The sequence below is a fragment of the Centropristis striata genome, chromosome 22, assembly GCF_030273125.1.
Source record: "Centropristis striata isolate RG_2023a ecotype Rhode Island chromosome 22, C.striata_1.0, whole genome shotgun sequence".
Classification (NCBI taxonomy): Eukaryota; Metazoa; Chordata; class Actinopteri; order Perciformes; family Serranidae; genus Centropristis; species Centropristis striata.
Window position 1 is genome coordinate 19,272,654 of NC_081538.1, and position 12,404 is coordinate 19,285,057.

Consider the following 12,404-nt stretch of genomic DNA (forward strand, 5'->3'; position numbering starts at 1 on the left):
TCTTTGTTTCATTAGCATCATTTGATTATCATCGTCTGAGTGCTGAGTATCTCTGGCATCACACTCACAGCCGAAAGCGTCCGTCTGGGTGTGAGTGGGATGACAGTGGTAGGAATTTAACTCAGAAATAACTTAAGCACGCATCACATCCTGTTGGTATTGGTCAGCTTTTAAGCTGTAAAGAGAAGCACCGCGGTTTAGGTTATTCAGAGAGGGCTGTTTTGAGAGGTCCTCATCTGTGTAAGAGGAGAACGTGACAGTTGAGTTAAATTGAAAACATGGCAGTCACCCAAATTGGAGTTAGAGGGATGTGACTCATCATTGATATAATACAGTAGTAGAGAATATTCAAATTTAATCCTGCATGAATATGCTGTCTCATTTTTAAATGAGTAAGTTTGAGACTGTGGTGTTCTAGAAAATTTCAGCTTCCTCACTCCGGATAGGGTGTGGGTCAACATCCCAGGAGTTTATGTATCTTTGGGTCTTGATCACAAGTGACAGCGAGATGGAGCACAAGATCAACAAGTTAACTAGTGTGTTGTCCGGAGTAACAGGCCGGAATAAGAATTGACTTTGACATTGACTTTGCATGTAATTGCACTACTCAAAAGATTTGTGTCAAATTAGGTGTGAATGCGGCATGAGGATCAGCTTAGGACATCAGAACATTTTGAAGTTGTCTTGTATTTCTTGAGGTGTCTAAGTGCAGTCTCATTCATCTCTCACAGTTGAAGTAACACCCACACCACCGCAGTCGTTTGCATTTATTAAGGCATGGCTGCTTTCTGTCTCAACACCCAGTTAGCCTGCATATAAAAAATTAAAGGCTAGGTCAAAACCTAGAGTATGGCTGACCACGTTTGGTCAATGCGATTGTGTGGGCAATTTTCAATGGCTTTGGGCGATTTGTCATAGAGGTTTGGAATTACAACATCACTGATATGTGTACGGCAGGGCACAACATGACGTGGGCCGAGCGTTTTCATTAAGTGGTGAAACCCCACATCATCAACCACAGAAAATGGCTGCAAATCTTTAGCAATGAATGCTCCCATTGCACGGGTTAGTTTCTTGTGTTTATCTGAAGTGGCACGGTAGGTCGCTGGTACCTTTTTAAGTCGTTCAACTGTCCTGTGTTCAGGAAGCGTTATATCAGGATGCTTACGCTGGAGATGCTTGGTCATATTGCTTGTGTTCCCGTTTAACTAATGGACACGTTTCAAGCAACGTTTGCAGGGTGAAACCGAAGTTTATCCACACCGGAGATTTGAATGAAGCCCTTGCTTCTTCAAACTTTTGTTTCTCAACTCAGTCTGCTAGTGCTGGACATGCCTCTTCTGTGTGTGAGCTGCACTTGCAAGTGTTGCCAGATTTGTTCAGTAAAATAATCCACCAAGTCGATGTGTTCAGAGTGGGATGGGCCCGGTTGATAGGGGCATGCTTCAGGTCTCTCCAGTGTTTGGGAGCAGAACAAGCCCATAACAGCGACTGCACTTTTGGAACAAGCCCAAGAAAACGGAACTGCCAATATGTAAAAGCGACTTTTCAAAATAAGAAGCCCAAAGCAGCTTATAATAAGCGGACCTGCCAACTATGGCTGCAACTCTGTTACAACAGTGTGAGAGCGAGGGCTTTTCACCTGACTGGACAGGCACAATCATTGGAAAACCATAAACCCGACGTCCATAAGGGCGCATTGTTCCATGCAGAGCAGACCGAACAGTTAAATATTTTACCGTTTTTGCATCCCTAATATCTATGATGTAAGTGCTTGATATTTGTAGTTGGTATAATTTTGTCCCAATAATACAAACAAGTCATAATATGCTTCATAATACAATAAACCTTAGAGCTTGGGCCCTTATAATTACCTTTGAAATCAAATGAGTGAAATAAAAGCACTGTCCTTATGAGGCCAATGACAACGTGTTGGAAAACAGGTGCGCTGCAAATGTAAAAGAGAACAGCAGACGAGCAGCCACGGGCAAAGTGGGATCACTCAATCACTCAGTCACATACACACCTGTGTGTTGGGCTGACCTTGACGGTTAGCCAGAAATATATCAGTGATTCATATCACTCAATCCCCTCGGTGCTTCAGGAATATGCTGAACCATTATTTGTCATTTTGGCCAAGAAGTTACCAGTAAGGATGAGTGATCACCAGCTACAGTCCCTCTCATGTAAGCCACAAGTGCACAACAAGATTCCATCTCTGTTGTGAAAATGTTGCACAGTTACGATAGCTCAAATTGTTAAGTCCTCATCAGGGATTTTGGTGAAATCTATCCCGAGGGGGCCAGACAGGCCAAGGTAACCTGCTCTCCCCTCTCAAGTGTGCCAGCAGAGAAGAGGGTTCTCTCTGCACAACAGCCTTGGGGAGGACACGGTCACAAGGCTTAGGTGCAAGTTGTGGAGAGACACCTGGCAACTTTGATTTTAAGTCAGCAGCTCCACACATAAGAAGTAAAATGATATGAGCCAGTAGTAGTTTTTAAAAAAAAAATCTATTTAAATTTACCTGAGAAAAGTCCTGCAGCAAAGTAAAATTGTTTGATTTCAAGAGCATGTTGTAATTAAAAAGTTACCAACTGGATAGGCCTACATGTCATTTTTTGTTTCATTATTTTAAAATAGCATTGTTATACATGTGACTGTGAATCTTAATTTTAATACTTTGTATAAGGAAAAGCAGCATACTTTTCAATAAAAAAAAAAAGATATTCCTTGATGCCAGCCATCCTATCACTTGTTTCTAAGCGCAGTTAATACAGATACTATTTGATCCGTTTGTCCTGGACTTTGAAATCTTTCAAGAAATGTTAGCTAGAACTAATTTTTTAACAGAAGCAAACCCTGATTTCTGGATGAGATTTTTTCCATAACATCGCATGTTAACCCTGACTTAAACTTAAGCCTAAATCCACAGCCTAACCTAACTAAAACAGGAGTGTGAAACTGCCAGAGGCCCCACCTGAAAACTCTTCTCATCTTTCACACAGTCAGCTGTCTGCTGGACCATCCTTATGCCAGATGCAGTTGCTAGGAGATTTCTGACGTAACTGCAAAGCCTCTATAAACTGAGGAAATATTCTTTTTTTTCCCCTTATGAGACCATTTTAAAAAGAGAAGGGTGAGGTAAATAGCACCAGGACGTTTAAGACTCTTCAGCTGAAGGTTTAATGAAAGAAAATGGTTACTGACTTGACCCTCACCCTTGCCTTTCCTTTCACCTTATTAGGAATGAAGGATTTAATAACAGTTCTGATCATGTCTGCTCTGCATGCTTGCCTGCCACAATGAGATCTACAATTTACCTTGTAACTTTCAGGGTCAAACAGGCCACATTTGTACAGTGAAATCCTAAATTCAATCTGTCAGTTTTGCCCTCACTTTCCTCACAAAGACGATGCCGAGGGCCAAGACCTTTTCACTTGTTTTTCTGTTTGGTTGAGGCTGAAGGAAAAATTACTCTGTACATTTTGAAATATACATGCATTCACTCTGACAAGTTCAGCGTTTTGGCAGTATATCAAGCTGAAGCATGTACCGTATTTGACAAAGCCCTAGTGACACATACCTACCTGAAAAGTAAATGCACCGGAAAGGCAACATACTGGTAGCCATTTTAAGCATACAAATACCTTTATATGTGAGTTGTCAAAGCAACATTAGTTGCATAAGTGTCAGTCACTTAAAGTCAGTTAGCCCCAGAGAGATTTACGAGACTCCGGAGGTGACGTATGGGTTTTGATCGTCCCGTAATCGTTAGCGACAGTTTCGACCGTGACGTCACATACGCAACGGATTAAACACGGGAGACTCAACTGTGGCCACCGTCGCTAAGCTGCATGGCTAATTATGCACAGCGTCTCCGCTGATCATAAACATCGTGATGGTGAATTAACTGGCATCGCTAACTGTGCACAGTGTCTGGTGCTTGTTGTAAACAGAGATCGCTAAGTGAACACCTCCTGTAGCAGCAGCACATACACACTGTACAGCTACAGCGCTAACTGTTAGCCTATTAGCAATTTGCAGACTGGACACTAAGGGGTTAACATCCCCTCTGGCTCTGCAGCTGGGAGAGACTGCTGCAGGAGGACTGTGCCACTTCGACTCGTTCTTACTCTTCTTAACGAGCCGCCGGCCTCCACGGCTCATTAAGAAGAGTACACAAATTTCATTTTTAAGCTACAATGGGACCTCAAGATTTGATTAGGAGCCCACAATCCTCAGTGTTTTGGTTCAATTCCCTTTACTGGTCAGATTACGTTCACAGTGCAATCAAAATCACACTCGAGTTTGTGTGGAAATGGACCGAGACCCCCTCCCTCAAGTGGTCTCGGACCAGTTGTTTTGGTTCGCAAAAGAGTCAGATTGGATCATTCACACAACCAAACAAACCTTAACAAGGATTTAACAGCACCAGAGTTCGACTTAAACTGACTGAATTTGGGTGGTGAAAGCATCCTAAGATGATCAAAAACTTGGTGACCGCCAACATATAATTACTTGTCTGGGACTTGAAAGTTCAGGACTTGGGGGACTGGATTGCCAACATTTCCTTGGGGGACTGGATTGCCAACATTTCCTTGAGACTTGCAAAGCAATGGTTTCACTCTCTGCTGTATAAATGTATCATGTTGGAAAACTTTGGCTTGGTTAATATATTCAAAACTCTCAAGCAGTTCTCATAAATACATGCAGGAGAGATCTGAAACAGCCTCTACTGAGAAAGCCTCTCTCCAGCCAAAATGCATGTTTTTAGAGTCTGTTTTTCTTTTTTTTTAAAACCTAATTCTCCTTCATTCATTTTTCATTTGCTCACAAAAGCCGGAGCAATCTTTGCAGTGTTTAGAGTGAAACTGCCTCAGTGGCTGGCAGCTTCTTTGTGTTTCTCTTGTTTTTCTTCCAGAATCCTTCAGAGCAGAGTCATGTTTGCGTACAGGGAGGTTGGTTTCGTTGATTTTGAGATGCCACCATTTTAGCACTGCGATTCACCTCTATGCCTGTTGCCAAGCAACTCCTGACACTTTGGGGATGTGGAGTGAATGCAGGAGCTGCCGTGGTACTTCCACATTGTTTAGCACTGTGCACCTTAGGTTTTCATGTTGTCCACACAGAAAACTGTCTATACAAATCCACAACCTCGATTTGGGTTTTTTTCCAGGAAACAGAACACTGGAGTGGCCGGAGCAAGACTCTAGAGATGACTACCACTGGACAAAACTAAGTTCACTCCATCATTTTAATGTATACGCTTTACACACTAAGTTTAATTTTTTTATTATTATTACAAGGATGTTTACTGATCGCTACTTCTTTTTGATGCTTTCTGAGATTTAGTAAGTTATTTACTTGCACATTTGCACCAACTGGGGCATGTAACTTTTCTATATGTTGACTGTGTTAAAATGTATTGCATACCTTCAAAATTCTTGGAGACAGGTGTGTAGGAGGAAATATCCATAGGCAAAAGTAAAAAAAATTCTGGCATGTAGAATACAAGTTTATTGCAACTAATGGACAGTACAGTGTGTGTGACTCCTACCTTAAACATTAAAAAACCTGAGCCACATCCATACTGGATCAATGAATTCAATACTGATATCCAGTGGTGGATTAAGTATTTAGATCTCTTACTTAAGTAAAAGTTCTAATACCACTCTGTAAAATAACTCCACTACAGGTAAAAATCCTGCATTCAAAACTTACTCAAGTAAGAGGACAATAGTATCAGCATCAACATGTACTCTTAATGCAGAATGGACCCACTCAGATTGTTTTATATATTCCAAATATATTATTGAATTATTATTTTTTTACTGTTATAATATACTATTATGTGGTTTATTTTATAAACGTGCGGAATGTATATTTTTCATGTTAAACCTGAAAAGTACCTAAAGCTGTCAGCTAATTGTAGTGGAGTAAAAAGTCCAATATAGAAGTATAAAGTTACATATGCAGAAATACTTGAAAAATAATGGACAGAAAAATAAAGAGTTGTTGAAACACAGTCTTGTGCAGGATTTTAATAAAAGATTACCAAAATAAAATCACAAAAAATGATTGAACAGCTCTGCCTCATTTTCTGTCCTGCTTATTTTATACTGTATGTAGGCTCGTGCATGTTTAATTCTTTGGGGATTTGCTTGCACGCTCTCAATGGTAGCCATTTTTGTGGATGATTGTGCCAAGTGAAGTGGTTTAAATTGAAAAGAAGGGGGTCTAGCACTGACCCTTGAGGCACCCCAGTTGATGTTTTTTGCAGTTTGGACACTTCCCCCTTCAAAAGATCTGCCTGATAGGTAGGACTCGAACCATTGGAGGGCGGAACCTGAGCTACCCAGCTCAGCGAGTGAAGAGAGGAGGATTGGTGGTTAACAGTGTTGAAGGCTGCCGAGAGGTCCAGTAGCAATAGAGCTGATGATGTACCAGCTGCTCTAGCCAGACGCAGTGATTCTGTTACAGACAGGAGTGCAGTCTCAGTAGCGTGACCCTGCCTGTAGCCAGACTGATGTGGATCGCACAGGTTGTTCTCAGCAAGGAATCTGGAGTCTTGGTTAGAGACTTGCACTCCAGTATTTTGATAGGAATGGTAGGAGTGAGACAGGTCTGTAGTTTTCCAAAGCAGTGGAGTCACCCATGCTTGCTTGAAGGCTGTGTAAAACATGCCAGTTGTAAGTGTTGTGTTGTAATTTGCATTTATTTACTTTTTAAACTCTCTTTTATAACTCCTAACTAGGAACTTTATTGCCCCAACCTTAGAGAAGTGGTTTTGTAGGCTAAATTCAATCAAACTGCAGCCCTTTTTTCAACAGGGAGCCTAACATTTATGTGTGTGCTATTTTTAGAAATGCTCTTTGGGTATTCTCTTTTGGAAAGAGAGAGACATTGAATTTCCAAACTCATATTCCTCAGCACTGACATTCTGAGGATTTTCCAAGATTAAACACTTAAAGGTTAAAATATTTCACCATCTTCTTGACACGGAGGTGCCCAGTTCACATCTGAATTGTCATAAATCTTACATCCCTTTCTGTGTTGTGTGTGTGTGTCTCTACCTGCACGAAGGTGTTGTGTCCCCGCTCTGGAGTCACTTGTAGGCCCGGCACAGCTTCACTCTGTAAAACATGAGCTGCGTGCCGAGCCGCTGTATACCCTCTCTGGCAGCTTGATGGATGTAGCGAGGGCCTGCTGCCGCTTTAAATACTTCAACTACGTCTGCTTGAGAATTCTGCCGGAAAGGATGGACATGCTCCCCGTGCAGTGTGCCTGAGGTGGAGGGGGGATTGGTGGTTGTAGAACATTTAGGTTAGCTATAGACACACAGTTCTCTTTCTGTCTTTTTCTTGCTTCCTTTCTTGAATTATCTGACTCTGAACTCTCGTTATTCAGCCTGAATCAAAGGCTGGGTCTATAACAGATGAAAAGTCAGCATATGAAAACATAGTGGGAATGAATATCGATGTCAAACAGGTTTATTAGTTGTTGTTGATTTTTTTTTTTCACAAACTCTTAAATATAAGAACTTTGTTATTGAGGTCATCAAACTTTACACTACAAATTATTTGGTTCTTACCAAGATAAAAAAAAACAACAAAGTAGTTTTAGTTTGGTGGAAGACAGGAACTTGACTTTAGATGATGTACGGTTGTATTTGTGTTTAAAAGTACTGTACGAGTACTGAATGTTCATATTGTTCTGATAATAGTATATAAACTTAGCCCTTAACACTGAATCTAATATGAAAGGTTAATGCACATAATGAGTTTAAAAACATGAGAGCCTTAAGTAAAGCATTTAACCCAAAGGAATCTTTGGCTATTTTGGATGTTTTGAAATACCTTTCGTTCTGCCTGTATATGCCACTTTTAAAAATGTTTACCATGTCATGTTATTTCAGCACAACCTCACCTCTGGATCAACATTTTGCCAAAAACCAAAATGGGTCTTTACTTCCAAAGCACAGTCATGCTTAATGAAGAATTTTAAATGTTGCAGATGTGAACACAGGTTTCACAGGTCAAATGCAGACTAAATATTGTTGATATTATCTCCTTATCTCCCGTTTCACTTGGCCTATCATCATCATTAAACAGTGAGTTAGTGGTGGGAACGGCACTTCTTTTCAGTGTACTGAATCACTAAAATCCGCTCTTTAAAAAGACAAGTACAAAAGATTTGTTCACTAAATCATTCAGTGCTGACTGTGTATCAGTACTCACTGAGCTGAAACATGGCGCTCAGTTCCGCTCGCTAAGTGAGCTGAGAACGGCTGGACGTGAATAAGCCAATGAGCTGAGAATTAAGTTGGATAAAGCTACAGTTTGCAAACTGAAAGCTGCTATAACAATCCCATTTTTGCAACACCTACCGTAATTAATAAATACAATAGTTGGCAGTACTTCCTACTTTGAGACTTAAGAGAGAGAGAGAAGAGATGAGCCTGACTGACGGCGACTCTCACAGGGCTCCTGTTAACTGTACTAGTATGTTCAGTGAACGTATCACTGACAGCCAATCAGAGAGCCAATCAGGGCTCCCGTTCAGTTTACTGGTACAATCAGTACACAAACAGAAACACTGATTGATTATTCCTACAGGGAATGGCAGTTCCTTCGAGAGGGAGCACCGGGCAGTCTCCTAAGTAAGGAAAGTAGCTATTGGCTGTCCTAAAAGTCACTAAATGAGGACATTGCCTAATTTGCATAATTTACCATGTGCATTTAATTGTAATGGACGCTGTAGGAGGAATAGCGTCGTGGGAAAGACAAAAAGTGAGTAAAAACACCCTAAATATATTAAGAATTGCAAGTGCACTGTCTTCTGTCACAATTCCAACCCTCCTCCTTTATCTGGCCTCGGGACCGGCAAAGTGACCCAAAAGACACACTCTGATTGTAAACCAGCCAGCGGTGAATTTGTGCATGTGCGATTTGTAGACTGGACGCTTGGGGTTAACATCCACTGCTCTGACTGCAGCTGGGAGAGAGAGAGAGAGAGAGAGAGAGAGAGATAGAGAGACTCCTGCGGGAGGACTTTGCCGCTTCTGAGTGCTTCGGGACGAGGGAAGAGCTGCTGGCAGCACCCGCTGCTCGATAAGAAGAGTAAGAACGAGTCTCCAAAAGTCTCCAATAACACTAGAAAAAGTCGTTAGATTTGTCGCTAGTCGCTTTTTTGAAAAAAAGTTGCCAGGGGGGTCTGAAAAGTCACTAAATATTGCGACAAAGTCGCTAAGTTGGCAACAATGGCTCCGGGGGGTTGGTGGCGATAGTGCACTAATTACTCTGGTAACTGCAGGTAAAACACAAAAAGAAGATTAAAAAGAATAAAAGAAGAGGAGGAAGTCTGGAGTGAGGGGCGGGCTTGAGCAACTGCAAATGCACTACACACTACTTGGCACTAGACAGGATGGGAGTTCATCTGAAGTTGAGAATAGAACAAAACTGTTCAGGAAGTGATTCAGTTCTGTTCATTCGCCTTAATGCGAAATAGGCCATCACTACAGTTAGTTCCAAGCCAGTACTTTAGAGAGAAGCTGGCGGCTGGGCTCGGGTTGTGTTTTATGATTTTAATAACACATGCGTGAAACAAAGTTATAATTCATCAGTTGTTTATCTCTTGCAAATGGCTTGTTTACCTATTTAAGATAATAATGTGATGTAGAAATGGCAGCCAAAATGGTCAGGTAGGTTTATTTATGAACAAATTCACTCTTCTCACAATTTATAAATAAAGCCTTTTGGGAATTGGCTTTTTTTTAAGTGGGTCCCCAGAAAAAAAGTGCATTTTATACCTTTAATTAAAATATAATATATTTTCCTCAAGTCGTTTAGCCCTACCATGTGCTTTATGGGAAAAGTGTTAGTTAAAGGTTGCCATAGGTATTCATATGAGGAACAGGATGAAGGGGGCAGTTAAGTGTCAGATATTGCATCAGGTTGGATAACACACACAGACATTTCTTTGCTGTAATCACAAAGTGACACTAAAAGATCAGATAATAACACAATTATCATTAGCCTTCTCATTCACACACACAGATGGCTCTCTTTGACCTTGTTGTCCTTGTAGAGGGGACACATTATAATGGGCCTTGTTCTTTCTGGTGACATTTCAAAGAGCCTTTTATCTCAGCTGTCCAGCAAAGTAACACACATGTAGTCAACCGTTTTAAAGTCAGACAGGTTTAAAATTCTGAAAGCAAGTCACTCACTTTGAAAATAACAAATATTCTCTCACAGAATCTTCAAAAAAAAGTATCTACTATGTCCTTGGGCCAGACTTGAGGTCTGAATCGATGTTGAAGTACCCAGAATCTGAATACTCCAGTCATCTAAAGTGCAGTGTCATGTTTTTCTGTCTTTGTTAAACAACTGTATAGTCTCATATGAATATTTTAAGCCACTTTTGGTCAGATTCTTTAGGGCTCCTACTGAAGCACTGTGTACAAGTATTTATATCATTATGGCATCTTTCATATTTTTATAACAAAAACATGTTTTGCTTCTAGTTTGCACAAGATTAAACCAGTCAGTTTAAAATCAAAGACAGGAGCCTTTTTCCAGTCCTGGAACAGGGAGATTTCTCATTTGATTATCGCTTCACAACTCTATTCAGTCATGAGTGACCCGCTGATAGAGGTCAACTGAGGTCAGACAGATCAGGTTGTTGCTGAATAAATCTGTCACGAATCTGAATTTTAATCTTGAGAAAGCATGCTATTCTGACATCCAGAGAAGGGGGTGCTACACAGAAAGCCCCTGCCCCCCAGAAATGGAATATCTGAGCACAAACCAGTCAGGATACAGCTTCAATTAACTGGTTGAGTACAGTCAGGATCAGTAATAGTCCCGGTTGAATGGGTTTTGTGCAAGATATCATTTTGTCCAATTCAGGGTTCTTTCTTCTCCAAACTTAGACCATGTAATACATTACAGTGTAAGTTTAAAATTGAGATATAATATTACTTTTCATTTTACACCATTGTTTAGGAAAGGATCCAATGTCAACTGAGAGAGAAATCAAATTTCTTACATTCCTTAAAGCTGCATTAATTCATGTTGTTACCCAAGAAAAAAACCCAAATAAGAAAACATTGTTAAAAGGGGAGACTGGGTTCCGCTCAAAAATTACATTATAGAGCTTATGTACAGGCAGCAAAATATGGGTGGATGGGTCGAACAAACAGCAGACTTTCACCCAGGAGAACAGGGTTTGTGAAAACAAAAATAAATTATTATTTATATCACTTACGTACGGTGGCCCTGAGAGCTCACTTGAGAAAACATCTTCATCAATTTGACAACTCAAGTACAGCATTTAGAAAACGCACTGCAAAAACCACAACACAACACATAAGAAAAAGCGCTAAAATAGACCACAACACAACAGAAGTGTTTCCAGAGGACACTTAAAAGTGATGCACATGTCTGGTCAGTTATTTCAAGATAATGATAATTTCTCGTTATAACGTGAAATTATGACATTATTACATGATAATGATATTTTGACCGCTAGTGTTAGCCCGCTAGCCTGTATCCATCACATTGCAGTTAAATAAGTCAAATAAAGGAATGATAATGTTTTAGTTGGTCTCTCTCAAAGGCACCGAGTTGGTCTAGCTAGCCCCCTAACGCTACCATGCTATCGATCGTCGGCTAACATTAGCACACTGATCAGCGGCTAATGTAAGCACGCTATGATCGTTATAAAAAATTATCATTATCTTGAAATAGTTAAAAGAGTAAAAAGTAATAGTGAAATTATCATTATCTTGAAATAACGTAATAATATCAGAAGCCTGTCCAGACATGTGCATCCCTTTTAACTCTCCTCTGGAAACACTTCTGATGTGTTATGGTCTTGTGGTTTGTGTATTTGCATGTGTTTTCTTAAGTTGCAGCGCTGTGAGCTCTCAGGGCCACCGTACTTACGTCTTTTACATAATTTCGCCTTAAAAGCTTAAAGATGTTAATATGTCAGTGTACTATTTTAGTCCAAGAGGCCAAAAAATCAAATAATTGATGCAGGTTTAAATAAATATCTTAATAATAGTTTTTATAGGAAGTTTACAGACACCAGTAATGATGATGATAGGCCATGTAAAACAAGAGGTAAGGTTGAATTTATTTGGTATAAAAATATAGAACCAGATGTTATCCTCATGTTACCTCTAATGTGATATTTATAACCAACATTTAAAATGCTTTATTGATTGACCCTGTCATTTTAAGATGTTCATGTTGTTGTTTTTTTGTTTCTTTTGGGTTCAAAATGACAATTCAGTAAGTCAAAATGAAAAAAAAAAATTAACAGGTCATATAGGTGATGTAGATATTGGTAAGGTCATGACTGAATCCAGATAATCTCAATCTGTACAACATTTAACT